The 17,407-nt window shown below is 39.5% G+C and overlaps 1 long non-coding RNA gene across 1 annotated transcript; it reads left to right on the top strand.

The window, feature by feature from the left end:
- Positions 1–4,173: 4,173 nt before the first annotated feature.
- LOC113471607 lies at positions 4,174–5,174 on the top strand. The gene is made up of 2 exons (XR_003394240.1): positions 4,174–4,324; positions 4,726–5,174. It is a non-coding gene; the product is annotated as an uncharacterized LOC113471607 (long non-coding RNA).
- Positions 5,175–17,407: the final 12,233 nt, after the last annotated feature.

Below are 17,407 nucleotides of genomic sequence, written 5' to 3'. Positions count from 1 at the left end.
CTATCTGGTTTCCTCCACTCAAGGTCTAGGTGCCTATCCATTCAATCCACTCAACACATCTCCACTGCCAAAGTTAGTACATGGGACGCCGAATTTTTTCTTCTTCAATTTTTATTTGGCAGATTTCTTTTTCCTTACGATTGATTTGGCAGATTCTCTTTTCCTCCTACAATTTTATATTGGCAGAATTATCTTTTCCTGTTCCTTCCCATTGCGTCTACCTACTCCTCCCTTCTTTCACATTCTCATTGACACGAAGGAAGGCTTAGGTCGGTACTTTACAATAATATCTCTCTGAATCATCTCCTACCTTTCAAGTGGGCCTCACACTCCAGTCCTAGCTAAGACCCACCTAGCCCAGCTCAGTAATACAATTTAGACCGTAGCTTTATCAATTTATGCAGTTGAAACTCACATTGAACCTAGTATATCGGCCCAATACACAAAGGTCTTCACTAAACCTAAACACAATCCCTCGAACACATAACAAGTACATGCACCATTTAGACTCGGAATCATCAGCCCCTAGGAAGCTATAACAAAAAAGAAGACAACAAATTTTTTATTCGGGGACAACTGGCGAGAAAGGTCGGCCTGCACCTGCGACCAACATCACACCTGAAAAACCTAAAACGTCTTGCTCTTTCGTACATCCGCTAAAAACTCCCCCTATCATCCCCCTTGCCTTTGCCGTTTCGGTGCTTACAAGTTTTACTAGGAGCGGGCGTCACCCCCGGCCGCGGACCACCGGCTGATCACAATTCAATCTTCTCTAAGGAATTAGACTTTCGTTTTCTCTGGTATTCCGAATCGTACTGTATACACTAATAAAGCATAACGTAGCGTCAGCCCCAAAGACGGTGAGCTTCTACAAACAACAGGCATAAAGCCGAGCGGCAAGCGCTTACATGATACGGCTTCTGTCTTGAGGCGCGAGCAAACCGCGATATATCTTGTTTAGCACCTCCGTGTGGCCCGATTGGAGTATCACACTTAAGCTTTGTACCTCCAGAGGCTCCTCCCGGAGGATCGGTCTTACCAATCATAGTCACGGAGATGTTTGTTCCATTACTACAAAATAAAATGAAAATGGCACTGAAATACCTGGGAAAAAAGAGGTTTGATAATTCGCCCCGGACGGGAATCGAATCCGCGACCTAGCGCTAACAAGGAAGCCGCCAGAAACACTTTAAAAACCCTAAAAACTATTGCCATTTTCTCTCATTACAGATTGCAAAATACGCTTCTGTCACTAATTTAAATCTTTTGCTCTCTCCCTCCAAGAAAGACTTTAATGATGTCTTGATAAGAAAGTTTATGTGACTCCAAGGGGTTGAAGTGTTTTTTCTTGATGGGGAGAAAGAACTGAAAGGGGTAGGTAAGATTGTCGAGATTCTCAGTGGAAAACAAAAAAACACGACACACCCGGACAAGGACGAGTTTACTCCCAAAATTGTCGGTCAATTTTAAGCACCTACTTACCTATGTACAATTGTACGTACCTAATTATGAGTTTACTCCACTAAACCATACGAGTAGCCCGTCAAAAACCTAGACCAGGCCGCTTCTAAGCTGAGGCTGTGCTAAAATCCAACCCTATGTACCAGTTGAATCGGCTGTGGAAAAGCAAGCCGTATCGATTTCGCCACGAATAGAGGAAACCTCCCCCTTCTTACCTGGGCGCGAGAATAATGAAAACTTTTGACTGAAATGCAATGAGGCAGTAAATTAAAATGGAAAGTTTAAGAATTACGAGGAGCAAGGTGAAAGGAAAGCAATATTTCACTCCTCAACGGCACTTTAGCTCTCTCCGCTCCGAAGTCTTTGAGGGAAACATGAAGGGAAAGAACCTTTGAACCTACCTAGATCCGATTTTACAGTCATTTTCGACCCTTTGAAATAATGTAAAAAAACTATGGTACATAACTAGATAACTACATATCTAACCATGATAATCACAGCTTCACAGCCAACCAAGGTAACTCCTAATTTTTATTGTAGCTGCCTTTATTGTAGAAACGATTGGTCCTTGGCAAGAGCTTTTGGAGTTTTGAATGATATTATGCCATTTACTGCACAACTGCACAGATCATTGTAACCAACGGAGGCTAACCAGTCTTTCTGATCGTTAAAACAGAACAAGCTCATACTAACTTCTAACGTGAAGGAAAGCGAAAAAATCTAAAATGGACTTTCCCCCAAGCCAGCGTCATCTAAAGGGTACAAAAGTCAATCGGAGTAATGGAAAGAAATGCTTCAGCTGAGCCGAGGCCCGTGATATATTGCCTGCTTTTCCAAAAAATGACGGAAGAAAAAAAAGATGCCCCTCTTCGATTGCCCGAATTAGGGAAAAAGTGGGGAGTAAAAATAAAATTAGGGAAGAAGGGATCTTTTGTCGAACGTAAAACTGAGATAAGAGAATGGACTGAAATGTTGTGGAAGATAATTTACAGATTTTACTGATAACAATGAGCCATTGAACTTTTTATATTCCAGTTGCATTGCTTTTATATGGCTCTATCATAAGGCGTGTGTGTTCTTCCAACATTTTAAATCTTATTGTAGCATGCTTCTGTGACCGAATGGAAATTTATCTCGATTTATTGATATCGTAGATTCGTAGAATTTCAACCCAACCTTTATGGTTGTTTGCCCCTACACAGTAAGCTTTTTGTGTATGATTTGTAGGTATAATTTGAAACCGAGATCACCTGTTTCAAATACACCTCATATCTGTTGTGACCTATTGAAACACATTTCTTTAGCACACAAGCACACAACTCTCAACCCTGGGACAAGAAGTAAATCAAAAGTGTCATCCAACCCTTTGGGGAAGAAAGTTCAAAAATATGACTTTCCCATTATATGAAATTGTAGGATGAGGAAAGTAAAAAAATGCCTCCAAGTTGATTATTATTCACCGGAAATAAAAGACAAGCTTTACATAGGAGGTCGTAAATATTCGCCTGAAAGTCATAAAATCCTTGGAAGGAGGAGATGACAGCTGAAAATCTTTTGAAAATTGATTGTAGGAAAGGGTTGGGGCTTTAACACGGAGATTTGAGAGTTCATAATTAAAAACAAAAGACTCGGGGAGATCGTAAAACAATTCAGATTTTTATTGACGTCATTAATGTTTTATGACGTCATAATTCCCCTTCCCCTTGTAATGAACGACAAATTCCACTGACAACTTTCTCTCATGTTTTTTTTTCCCCCCTCATATGTATTAGTGCAAAAATTAACAAATGAAGTTCATTTCTAAAGAAATTTGTTCCCCTTTAATCGCCTAGAGAAGGAGAAAGAAGTCATGCCATAATCTCTATTTGGAGGAACTTAAGGGAACATATATTTCCCCTCTCTATACCTCACGGGACACAGAACGCCCCTCACTCCAGAACAATAAACTTGTCAAAAACTCCAAGGTAGAAATATTGTTTGGAAACAAGGTCAGAGGAAAATCCGATGGAGGCAAACACAAATATAGGAAAAACAAGAAACAATGTAATTCTCATAAATAAGCTCCTAAAGAAAAGTCACCGGAACTGTTATGTTATGGCAGATGAGCCGGAAAGCTCTCTGGTGGTTTTTACCCCTTGTATTTTATTTTCCAACAGGAAATCAAGAAAGCTCGGGATAACAATAGGGTTTAGGATGGTGATAGCGGACCCTTCTCTAAGGCGCAACAATAAGGATCGTCTTATTGTATATAAATCTTGTAGAATTGTTTTCCGATTGCATCGCTAATTTTCAGTTCTTTGTTGGATTTGTCCTCCCGTGAAGGTTTCTATTCTTTTCTTTCCGTTTTGATTTTCCTGTGGGAGATTTGGTTCTTCTTCTGTTAGATTGAAGCTTCTTCTGTCATGTTATAGGTTGCTTGAATAACTGAATGTCCATGTTCATTTCCTCTTGAAGTAGGTATAGGTACTTACCAAATTAGCAAACTTCATCATTGAAGGCTGGATAGTTCCAGCCATATTTAGGGCCGAAAACGCTATAATGGGAAATGGGACAACTTGTTCTAAGTCTAAATAAAGCACTACTTATTCCTTCTTAAAACCCCAAGACTCTTCTTACACTTAAAATGTATTCAAGCATTTATTATGTCATTTACACTAGTTACATGTTTGCCTTTGAACACAAGTTACATTTTCATCTCGTTTCTTGTTACAGGGCCCAGCGGAGCTTACAGTCCAGACGGTGCTATGGGGTACATGATGGACACGCAAGCCAGTATGATGCACGCCAGACCCGGTGATCCTACCTTTCACAATGAGTACCACTATCCACCTCAATACTACGGACATCATCTGTAGTCCCAATGGTAAGTCCACTCTCTGACTACTCTCAATGCTATTGGGTGTGGACCTTCACAAAGTTACCGAGTCTTCAATCAAGTACTCTCAATGCACCAGCTCCTAATTAATTACTGAAGTTAAGCAGCGTTGCGCGTGGTTGGTATCTGAATGGGGGACTGATTGACCAACTGGGCAATCGCGTGCTGCTGGCTTTTTCCGGCCCCCACCCAGGGCGGGTAAAGATAATTTGAGGAGGCGGGTAGCTGGTTGACGAATGGAAGGTAAATCCCCCGTCAGCCCATCACTAAAAAAATTAGAAGTTCTACAATGACATTAAACCCTTGGAAAAAGATCCTTTGTCTTCTTGCTCCATAGTCTTGAATGCAAGTGAACCAAAACTAATTTCTGTCTTTCTCTCCTGTTTCAGAAAACCTTAGCTTGAAATTCAACACACATTGTAAACTGTTGAGTGATTGCAATCCATCGTTTCGCTCTGCGGTCTCCGGCTTGTAACGCCACTACCGCCCCCGCCAGCCAACTTCTTCAGTCTATTTTCTCGTTCGTTCTTCGCTTGATCTCGACATTTCAAAGCCAGGTACATAGCTAGATTAAAAACATAGTATATTTCGTTTAATTTTAGGTGAATTTTTACTTCTTTTTCCATCCGTCTCTACGACGGAATCGCTTTTGGCTGCATGACTTTTCTTGACGTGTAGGGAAATAAGTTGCTAGTTTAAAATTATATCAGATGAGTTTTTGGGATTTGAACCCGGATCCTTCGACTTATAAGGGCAGCACCTTTTACTATTTATTTTAGTATTCGGTGCTCAAGAAAATGAGCTGGTAATGGGTTTCATATAACCTTTCCAAGTCGTGTGACGTCACAAAGAATAATCCAAGAAAAATCACTCACTACGTCGAAAGAAAAATCGTAAAATATATGACTTGGATTACGAAACAAGGAATCTTGTGCAGTCAAATGATGATGTAAATCAGGATGAGCTTGTCTGCAGGACATTTTGCCCATGAGCCTAGTCTTCGTGCTTTGAACTGGACGCGAAAAACATGTTTGCAAAGAACATTCTAAAGTTTAAGATGAAGTTCACCTCAGGCGGGAGTCGAACCCGCGACCTAGCGCTCACAAGGCAGGTCGCATTACCTTCCAACGTCCAAGCTATAAGGCTGGCTCATCGTTCAAGTTAAAGCTCAAATCTGTGAATGAAAAGTTCTGCTTCCACGATGCTTGCCTGTTACAACTTGGCACTTTATATTTCACACTTAACAAAATTATGACGTACCTAATATTACAGCAGAAAAATATTACCAAAATGCCAAAATACGAATGTGAATGAGGAAGATTTTGATGAAACAGAAGTTGACGAAGTACAAAGTCAAAGTTGCGAAAACTAGGCTCTCCATATCTCTCCAGGACTGTACGAATACGATAGTTCTGGGAGATATGGATTATCATCCCTGTGATTCTTATACTTTGGTGTTGTTTTTATCTTTGACAAAGACAGACCAACCTTACTCAACTTTGATGTAGGTGGAACTTGTTGGTTGAATACGAGTACTTCACAATAATTGAAGAAGTTGATTGTTAAAAGGAAAGGAATAGAATTAGAACTATACACGGGCCACACACATTAGGTGCTGTGGTCCTGAGCCTCAGTAAATTATTTGAACTACTGTCTAACAATAAGTTTTTCCAAAAAGTACCAAAGTTTATTGGGAAGATTTTACGAGTGAAATTCTGAAATTAATGAAAATATGAACGAAACTATGTATACCTATCTCTTTGTCAAACGATACAAAGCAACACCTGGGCATACTTTTTTTTAGTGATATATTTAAGTATTTTATTTTATAAATATTTGTGTATACCTGTGTCTTTTTATAAATAAATATTTTTATTTCTCCATAAAAAATAAAATGATGTAAAAAAGAAAAGAAATTAATTTAATATTTAAATTAATATGATTGTAATTAAATTATACGAAGTTTTCTTTCCGCATTTGTCTCAGTACACAGTCAATTTCGGGACGATAAGACCATAGCAGTTACAGTTCCCTCTGTCAAACCTCTTAAAAAATAATAACAATAAATATTTTTTAAGTTTCCATTTATTGATAATAAAATACATTGAACAGAACATGAAAATGACATATAAATGGTACACCCATACGTAAAAGCAAATTGGTCATGTCACAGATGGAAACATTTTACACGGTTATGGGGCGAAGGGTTAAGTCCGTTCCAAACGCAACTCGGCATTTTGAAAATTCCCTCACATTTTCATTTCACAAAGGGGTTTTTTTCATTTAAATATTTTTTTCTCCCCCGGGTTTTTGTGAGGGAAATTTGGTGAAATAGTCTTCAAATTTTTCGTCTGGCACCAACCTCAGTGATGCAGTGGTTAACGCGTTGGACTTTAGATCCGGAGGTTGGTGGTTCGAGTCCAAGTCAAGTCATGAAATGTATCTATTTATAATAAAATTGGGGGAACAATATTTGTGACAAACATTTAAGTATGCACAGTAAAAAATTCCTTTATTTAATTTTTCCTCTGGCTAGGGGACTTTATACTCGTACAGTAGCCTATTTGTCTGGCTGGGGGATTTTAAACAGGGAGTAGACCAGCCTAGTCTAGGTGGGGAACTTTATACAGGGAGGATACCAGCCTGAAATTCCCTTGCTAACGAAATAGCAGAGGTTGAGTGCGAAGGGCATCTACTCGTGAAATTGTTGTCTACTCTCTATGGTCAGGTGACAGATGAAATTTTGTTTATATTTAATTTTAATTTTTTAAGCCAGCCTAGTTAGCTTAGTTGGTAGTGCGTCTGCCTTGTAAGCGCTAGGCCGCGGGTTCGATTCCCGCCCGGGGCGGATGGAAGGTATCAAAGTGCAGAAGGTAGGGGTTGCCAAACTGGGGACCTGAGCACAAAGGGGGGCTGGTTCGACTCTTAGGGCTTAGTTAAGTTGTATTTTCCTTTCGGAATTTCCCCTCTTCTGAAGCTCGTTTATCCTTTTTTTCATATGGTTTAGTACAGGCACTATCACGCCAAAAGAGGAGAAATTGCGGAAGAAAAATGCGGCTTTACATCTGAGGCTATATCGACCATGGAATGAAGGGGCGTAAGTAACAAAAAACGGATTTCGGTTTTATTCCATAAAACAACTTGTTCAAGTGGTTTCTTTGGTATCACAAACAGGCGTAACTGAAATCCAGCCCATTGTAGAGATATCGATATTTTACTCTGAGTCGCAAGTGATATTTTCCAATTTTTCTATTTTTTCTTTTGTACATGAAGAAAAGAGAAAAAAGTTTTCCAATGAAAAAGTTTTTTCTTTGTTTTCCAAGAAATCTTTCATTTTAAAAGGCCCCTCAGTAAAAAAAAAAAAGGTTTGGGAACCCCTGAACTGGAGGATATATGAAATATACATGAGGCTCCCTAACATTTCTACATGTCAGGCCTATTTGTACCCACTTTAACCAAGTGGTGGGTATACCCACCTTGTTATAGACGTCTGACTGTGGGAGTATAAACAGGGAGAAGAACCGAACCCTAACCACTAACCAGCCTAGCTGACTGTTTTTCACAGGATTCTCCATTCTCGAAAAGAACAAGTACAGGTTCTGCCAGCCTAGTTAGCTTGGAGGGTAGCTTGTTTGCCTTACAAACGCTAGGTCGCGGGTTCGATTCCCGCCTAAGGCGAACTTTCAGGTCCTCACAATGCGATGGTTGTTTGCGGTCCGAGGCAACCCAATTAGACATGACTGCAGACTATCACCCTGGTAGGTATATTATAATACATTTAATACATGGCTGATATATAAATAAAGATACCATTTCTTTATTTTGCCATGGCCAATCGGGTAAAGCAGCTACAACAACAACAACAACAACAACAACAACAACAACAACAATAATAATAAAAACAACAACAACAACAACAATATATTGAAATAAATTTGAACTGAATTGCATTTTTGCCTTATCACTTTTTTCCTTCTAAATAGAGACGATATTTTTTTATTTAATTTTACAATCGGAAACCGAATTCCTCTTAATTTAAACAAAGTCAAATGAGAAAACGAAAGAGTTGAGAAAAATACAAAAGGTTTAAATAAAAAAAGTAGGAAAAAGAAATACAGGAAAGAAAGAAAAAAAATAAGAAAAAAAGATAGTATGAAAATTATCTACAGGGTGACCCAAGACGTGTTGGATGCTTTCTAAATCGTTTAATTTTCTTCAATTAGTTTGACATCACTGTATAACTGCTAAGCTGAGGTGAGTATTGACGCGTTTGACTGACTCTCCAATCTCCATTCGTCTACAAGCTACCCGCCTCGTGCCTAATCGCAATCCAGAGGTTGGCGGTTCGATTTCCAGTCAATACCTACTGGATTTAGTAGTGTCACTTTGGGCTAGAAAAACATTACGTTGCCAAGTGTTTCTTGATTCACCCTTAATAAAATGGGGGTAAAAAATTCTCATTATAAACATTCTTATCTCAAAAAAAAAAAAAGCTGAAAAATGTCATTATTCATGATTGCTGCAGGAAGGACAGAGAATATCTCTTTCTTTCTCTCTCTCTCTCTCTCTCTCTCTCTCTCTCTCTCTCCCTCTCTCTCTCTCTCTCTAGATCTTCTCTCTCTCTGTGTTTTCACTCTTCTATACGTCTTTAAGGTTTTTTTTTGTTACATAGGTATATTTTTATTGTTGTGTAAGTATAATTTAAATTCAAAATCGCTTAACTGACGGTCTTCCTCTTTAGGAGGTAAATCTGAAGAATAAATCATTAGGTTTACTCACTTATTCTTCCGTATTATCGGAAGAATAAGTGAGTAGGTAATCCATTATTTTATTAAAACAAAAAGCCCTACCTTTGATAAGAAAGAGGCTGAGTTCACCCCGAACTCCAAGCACAGAGCCGAAAATACTTCGAACCCGCCGCGAATCGAACTTGGGACCTTTGGCGTGCAAGCCTCGTATGATACCCACTCGGCCACGGAGGTAACTATAGCTACTAAACCTATGTAGATAATGTATACGGTATTATAGGTACTCGTAGTGAGTAGTTAGAAATAAGAAACAAGAAGTCGGTTTGGTATTACGTAGGTAAGTAGGTGCCTCTCTATTTGCTATACCGTCCAAGCTATAACTATGGGCTATACCTTCCAAGCTATAACTATGGGCTACTATAGTCCCTAAGATTATTTATTATTGCTACAGAAAAGAAAACTTAAGTCCCAAGTCGTTAGAATAACAAATGGTCTTTTTTTTAATAAGTTAAAATTACTTCGGTTTTAAGAATAGAAGCTTTACTTTACAGGTAGGTAAGTTTCTACATAAGTATCTATCTACCTATGTATCTGATGAATATTGAGTAGGTTTACAATAAGAATCTACAGGGTGAATATGTTACGAGGTTATTTGTGGCATGAAATTAAAAAAACAAAAGTTGGTGTCACACAAATGGCTCGGTAGCACCTCTTGAAACAGTGTAGTTTTAGTTAGCCAGGTAGCCACAATGGTATCTACATGTTATATTGGATAGGTAGATTCAAGTTTTTCTGGTGGACCCCGGGAATAAGAATATCTAGGACATTCTAGAAGAAAAAAGGTCACTCATCCAAGAAAGGGCATCACTTTTTAAGGGACAGTAGAAAACTAGACATAGACAGAGCCACATGAGTCTAACGCAGACGTTGATATGTATCTGATGAATATTGAATAGGTTTACAATAATAATCTACAGGGTGAATATGTTACGAGGTTATTATTTTGTGGCATGAAATTAAAAAAAACAAAAGTTGGTGTCACACAAATGGCTCGGTAGCACCTCTTGAAACAGTGTAGTTATAGTTAGCCAGGTAGCCACAATGGTACCTATATTATGTTATATTGGATAGGTAGATTCAAGTTTTTCTGGTGAACCCCGGGAATAAGAATATCTAGGACATTCTAGGAGAAAAAAGGTTCACTCATCCAAGAAAGGGCATCACTTTTTAAGGGACAGTAGAAAACTAGACATAGACAGAGCCACATGAGTCTAACGCAGAAGTTGAGCAGGAAGGAAAATTTGGAGCTGTCTTTTTAAAAGGACAATGGGCAAATCTGATTTGGTCTAATTTTCTAAATTTCTAAAGATTCCCACAGTATAACCAATTTCTTTTATTTATTTTTTACTCAAGTCCAACTAATTCCTCCGGAGTTCCAATTTTTTTTCCTTTGTTTAATTATAATTGTTATCAAGTAAGTCCTTTGAAATATAAATAACTGAGCTGACAAGGATTTTCAATGTTTTTAAGAAAATTAAATTCGCATTTTTTTCCTCTTTTTTTTCTCGACCGGATTAGAATGAAATTAACTCGCGAGGAAAATAAAAAAAACGTTATCTGCATTTTTCATCTTGTATCTAGCTGATGGGTTTTTACTGAGGACAGGGGCGTTGTCTAACCGGGCCTTGGGGCGCTTGAGACCTACGTCTGAGAGACCTGGGTGTTATTTCCGCCACACACGTTCCAAAGGTCTGAGCGTGAATGGCTGGCACTAGTGATGCACACGAGACAAGTTTCGTCGTGCATCACTAGATATCTCCACCCTGTACCTGCTAGCTGTACTCAATAAAGACCTTTCTGTAAAAAAAGTTTCGTCGTGCATCACTAGATATCTCCACCCTGTATCTGCTAGCTGTACTCAATAAAGACCTTTCTGTAGTTTTATATTCAAGGTACACTGATTATTATTGTGTTTTCTATATTTATTCTAAACTCGGTGCACGCAAGCTAATTATAATTCCCGCCCAATACGCTGACTGCTAGTAACTTCCCCGCACGAAACGACGACGGGAAATGGGGAAAAATAAACATAAACCAGGACTGTCTAAAATGTCTAAACCACGGGCGCAGATGTGCCGACTTTAGGTATTTTTTGCGGCAAATGAATAGTTTGTTATGTCACAAGATCGGCGAAGGTCTAACTTTTCAAAGCGCCACCACACAACGCAACGGCACTTTGGTGTTTCGATTAGATTTTTTTTTTTTTTTTTTTTTTTTTTTTGGGGGGTCAAACCAGGACTGTCTAAACCACGGGCGCAGATGTGCCGACTTTAGGTATTTTTTGCGGCAGATGAATAGTTTGTTATGTCACAAGATCGGCGAAGGTCTAACTTTTCAAAGTGCCACCACACAACGGCACTTTGGTGTTTCGATTTTTTTTTCAAGGGGTTTGATAGAGGGAACAGGGAACTGTAACTGCTAAGGACTTATCGTCCCGACAGCGAAAAGAGGAGGAAGACAGGATAGGAGAAAGCCAGCCGTTACGAGAACGAACATCATCCGTTTAGGATAAAATACACCCCAGGCGAGAATCGCACCCGCTACCTAGCGCTTACAAGGCAGACGCGCTACCGTCAAACTATAGGTTGGCTGATTAGAAGTTAGTTTATATCTACTTAGAACTGGGTGCGTAGTGAACAAATAACTGGCCCGAATTCCACCCGGCAAAGCTCCACAATATCAAAACTCCTCTCATTCGTTTTGGTTACAACTTATCAGCATGTCAAGCGAACAACATCAGGAAAACACCGCCACCACGAAATCAAACGTTCAACTTGATCAAAGGCAAACCGAATTCTCACTCTACCTAACCGACAGCTCTATTCATGAAACTTTGGTGACAATATTGTACCAACTATACCAAGATCTCACCGGACCTACCCGATCTGAACCGAAAGATCCTATCGCCTATGTCCAGGACAAGTTGGGCGACGACAGCTCTATCCATGAAACTTTGGTGACAATATTGTACCAACTATACCAAGATCTCACCGGACCTACCCGAACTGAACCGAAAGATCCTATCGCGTATGTCCAGGACAAGTTGGGCGATAAGCGACCTCCCCGGTCGGAAATAAATGCTTCACTGGACGTCTTGAATGAAACAAGGGCAGAGATTGAGCAACTACGCCAACAGATTGAAGATTTGGAGGGTCAGTTGAAATGCAGACGAGATGAGAATGGAATGGAGGAGGAATTGTTGTCTGAGACGGAGGGTGTTGGTCAGAGTAATATCTATGAAGATTTCATTTGATTTCGTTCATGTGTCTGTAGGTTTTTTTTTTTAAAGAGGTTTGACAGAGGGAACAGTAACTGCTATGGTCTTATCGTCCCGAAATCGAAGAGAGAAGGAAGACAGGATATCTACATGTTATATTGGATAGGTGGATTCAAGTTTTTCTGGTGGACCCCGGGAACAAGAATATATCTAGGACATTCTAGGAGAAAAAAGGATCACTCATCCAAGAAAGGGCATCACTTTTAAGGGACAGTAGAAAACTAGACATAGACAGAGCCACATGAGTCTAACGCACAACTTGAGTAGAGAGGAACTTTTGGAGCTATCTCAGCTTTTTAAAAGGACAACAAACAAATCTGGTTTGGTCCAATTTTGTAAAGATTCCCACAGTATAACTAATTTCTTTTATTTATTTTTTACTCAAGTCCAACTAATTCCTTCGGAGTTCCAATTTTTTTTCCTTTGTTTAATTATAATTGTTATCAAGTAAGTCCTTTGAAATATAAATAACTGAGCTGACAAGGATTTCTAGGAACTAGGAAGAAGAAGAAGAAGAAGAAGAAGAAGAAGAAGAAGAAAAAGAAAAAAATAGAAAGTAGGTAATCACAATGGAGTTCGGAGATCTTATCGTCTCGAAATCGAAAAGAGGAAAGACAGGATAGGAGAAAGCCAGTCGGTCCTTGAACGAACTTTTTCTGTCTAGGATAAATAAGTAGGTAACTGTCAGAATGGAGTTCGCAGGTCTTATCGTCTCGAAATTGAAAAGAGGAAAGACAGGATAGGAGAAAGCCAGTCGGTCCTTGAACGAACTTTTTCTGTCTAGGATAAATTTCGCCCCGGCTGGAAATCGAACCCGAGACCTAGGGCTTACAAGACGGACGCGCTACCTTCCAAGCTATAACTATGGGCTATACCTTCCAAGCTATAACTATGGGCTATACCTTCCAAGCTATAACTATGGGCTATACCTTCCAAGCTATAACTATGGACTATACCTTCCAAGCTATAACTATGGACTAGGTATACCTTCCAAGCTATAACTATGGGCTATACCTTCCAAGCTATAACTATGGGCTATACCTTCCAAGCTATAACTATGGGCTAACTGGCAGCCCCATCAGGTCTGACAGTCGAATCTTGTATAGCAAAAAAAGCTTGGCCAGCCTAGTTAGCTTACTTGGTAGCGCTAGGCCGTGGGTTCGATTCCCGCCCGGGGCGGATTTTATCCTGATGGGATAATGTTCGTTCTCGGAACGGCTGGCTTTCTCCTGCTGGCAGCCCCAGGTCTGACAGTCGAATCTTGTATAGCAAAAAAAGCTTGGCCAGCCTAGTCAGCTTACTTGGTAGCGCGTCTGCCTTGTAAGCGCTAGGCCGTGGGTTCGATTCCCGCCCGGGGCGGATTTTATCCTGATGGGATAATGTTCGTTCTCGGAACGGCTGGCTTTCTCCTATCTGGTTCGATTCCCGCCCGGGGCGGATTTTATCCTGATGGGATAATGTTCGTTCTCGGAACGGCTGGCTTTCTCCTATCCCTCTCTTCCTTCTCTCTTCGATTTCGGGACGATAAGACCATAGCAGTTACAGTTCCCTCTGTTAAACCTCTTTAAAAAAATTCCTTCTCTCTTGATTTTGGGACGATAAGACCATAGCAGTTACAGTTCCCTCTGTCAAACCTCTTAACAAAAAAATACATGTGTTTTTTTTTCGGGACGATAAGACCCTAGCAGTTACAGTTCCCTGTGTCAAACCTCTTAAAAAAAAAAAAAGCTTGAGACCTACGTCTGAGAGACCTGGGTGTTATTTCCGCCACACACGTTCCAAAGGTCTGAGTGTGAGTGCCTGGCACTAGTGATGCACACGAGACGAGACAAGTTTCGTCGTGCATCACTAGATATCTCCACCCTGTACCTGCTAGCTGTACTCAATAAAGACCTTTCTGTAAAAAAGTTTCGTCGTGCATCACTAGATATCTCCACCCTGTATCTGCTATCTGTACTCAATAAAGACCTTTCTGTAGAAAAGTTTCGTCGTGCATCACTAGATATCTCCACCCTGTATCTGCTAGCTGTACTCAATAAAGACCTTTCTGTAAAAAAGTTTCGTCGTGCATCACTAGATATCTCCACCCTGTACCTGCTAGCTGTACTCAATAAAGACCTTTCTGTAAAAAAGTTTCGTCGTGCATCACTAGATATCTCCACCCTGTATCTGCTAGCTGTACTCAATAAAGACCTTTCTGTAAAAAAGTTTCACTGTAAAAAAGTAAAAAAGTCGTGCATCACTAGATATCTCCACCCTGTATCTGCTAGCTGTACTCAATAAAGTCCTTTCTGTTAGTTTTATATTCAAGGTACACTGATTATTATTGTGTTTTCTATATATTTATTCTAAACTCGGTGCACGCAAGCTAATTATAATTCCCGCCCAATACGCTGACTGCTAGTAACTGCTGTACTCAATAAAGACCCTTTTGTAGTTTTATATTCAAGGTACACTGATTATTATTGTGTTTTCTATATTTATTCTAAACTCGGTGCACGCAAGCTAATTATAATTCCCCTTTTTCCACATAGAATAAAGGATTAATCAAATTGTTCTCTCTTTTCTTCACAGAAATATTATTACAAGTACCAAACGGCTTCAACAGATTGCTGAAAAGCTCGAGTTGAAACAAAATACATTTAAGAGGAAAGATATCCTTGCTCTGAAACAAAGGAGCTTGAAAAACAAGTTTGGACCCATAAACCGTTTGCAATATTTCCTCATTAATTTAGTAGGTAATAGAAAGTAAAAAATAAAGTTGGGTGAATTTGAATAGCTCATCCCTCAAAAGGGAATTTAGTTAAGAATAAAAAGGAATTCAGCTAGACGTACCTACTTTTACAGTATTTGTACGGTTATTCGTTCAATGCGTGCGGTATTTCAAAATCTCTGTACGGTATTCCTATTGCAAGAAACTTGGCAACGCTGGTAGGGTTTACAACACATTCAACGCGCGAAATTTTGAATTTTCAAGTTCTTTTCAAAACGTGTCCAAAACATTGGACATTTTTCATGGAAATTTGAACTGATTTTTCTTTAAATTTTACCTTTTTCTCTGTCATTATTATTAATCTTAGTGATAATACCTTCTAGTTCTATTCAACATGACGGCCAGAAAGCGAGTATCGAAGAAATTGAAGAAATCATGGAGGAAAAACTGTGATACAACAGATGTAGACCAGTTCCTTGACAACAAGAGACTTGAAGAAAGACTGGGGTAAGAAGGATTTTTACTAGCTATTATTTGTTCTAATTTAGGGAAGGAGGTGCACATTTGGTTCAAATTCAGACGAGCAACTTGTTTCTAGTAATAAACTTTGTGCAAGCTATGTCGTAAAAGACTTTCCTGTGACTGGGAATATGACATTCAAAGTCACACCACTTTAAAAATAAATCTAGGTATTAAAAAATTTCCTGAGACTTTCTGTTTGTGAACACACTAATATTGCCTCTACCACTTTAAAAATAAATCTATTAAAAAATTTCCTGAGACTTTCTGTTTGTGAACACACTAATATTGCCTCTTTTGCATGCCAACTAGTGTAACATAATTACTAGAGGACACTTGGCTTTGGAGATATTGTATGCCAGCTTTTAAACCACTCCCTGAGCTGAAAATTACAATGTCATTTATTTAACAAATGAGATGATCTAAGGCGTTTTTAAGATTTTAAGGCATGTCCGTATTGTTAAAAGTGCCTTAAGGAGGGGAAAAATAATAAAATATGGCGTGACCAACATAGCCTTTACCCCCAGAACAGGGCCATACCCAAATGGATGCTCCAAATTTTCAAGTCCGCCCCACAGCAAAGGAGTAAAGAAGGGGGCCCCGCCTCCCTCGGCCCCTTCCTAATCACGGCCCTCCCCTAGGAAGCTATAAAGAAGGGGGCCCCGCCTCCCTCGGCCCCTTCCTAATCACGGCCCTACCCTAGGAAGCTAATATAGTTTTCAATAATAAGTCTTGAAATTTTTTCAATCTGAAGTACAACGCGCTAACCATTGCACTACTGAAGTCCGCCAGTAAGTATGTCCCCCAAAAAAAATTCAATCCGAAATTCAACGCGCTAACCACTACACTACGAAGGCCCGTCAGACACGTTACTATCGTGATTTGCTACCGTATGTCATGGTCCTTAGTCGACCGTGCCCTAAATCACCAAAGTATGGAAAAGTATCTTACAAGTTAGTGTAATAGCCAATGGAAAAGCAGAATTTTGAATTTGGACGAATCATATCGAAATATGGAATTGTAAATACTTTTCCATACTTTGGTGATTTAGGGCACTGCCATAAACAGAACGACTTAGGGATATGTATGTAGGTATGTATTCTTAGTCATTTATTAATTATCAAACTGTGGATTAAAATAATAATAATAATAATAAATAAAATGTATGTGACAGGCCTAAGGTCTCAGTCTCACCTTTTCCAAAGCCTCCAGTCTGTCCTGCAGCTCTTCACACTCTCTAGTTTTCTCATCCAGCAGTCTGGTAAGATGAGCAATAATGTCTGCCCTGTCCTCATCCAGTTGTTCATAGCGTTGCCTCAGGTCTATGTTCTCGCCATTCAACTCTGCGTTGCGGCCACGGAGTCTGCGCAGAAAATGTCATCATCATCTTGAGATTTAGAAATGGCCAGCCTAGTTAGCTTGGAGGGTAGGGCCGGGCCCCTGACTAGAATAAGCTACATAGGTCGCGGATTAGATTTCCGCCTGGGGCGAATTTTATTGTAACGAAAGTTTGGATTGTAACGAAAGTTTAGTGGTTGGATGGAAGAGCTCCTTCAGGAGAACCCTGCCACTATAAATAAAGCCTAAAAAAAAAAAAAAAAAAAAAAAAAAGATGGCCCAGTTTTAGAATTAAACATACCTATAAGCATTCGTTCTCTGGAACGGCTGGCTTTCTCTTACGCTGTCCTCTTTATTTCTTTTTTTTGGGCCTTTAATGGTTCTCCAAAGCTTTTTCTGAGTGAGCTTCTACTATT

Source organism: Diaphorina citri, unplaced genomic scaffold, assembly GCF_000475195.1.
Source record: "Diaphorina citri unplaced genomic scaffold, Diaci psyllid genome assembly version 1.1 scaffold2679, whole genome shotgun sequence".
Lineage (NCBI taxonomy): Eukaryota > Metazoa > Arthropoda > Insecta > Hemiptera > Psyllidae > Diaphorina > Diaphorina citri.
This window is presented reverse-complemented; position numbering and strand designations above follow the sequence as displayed.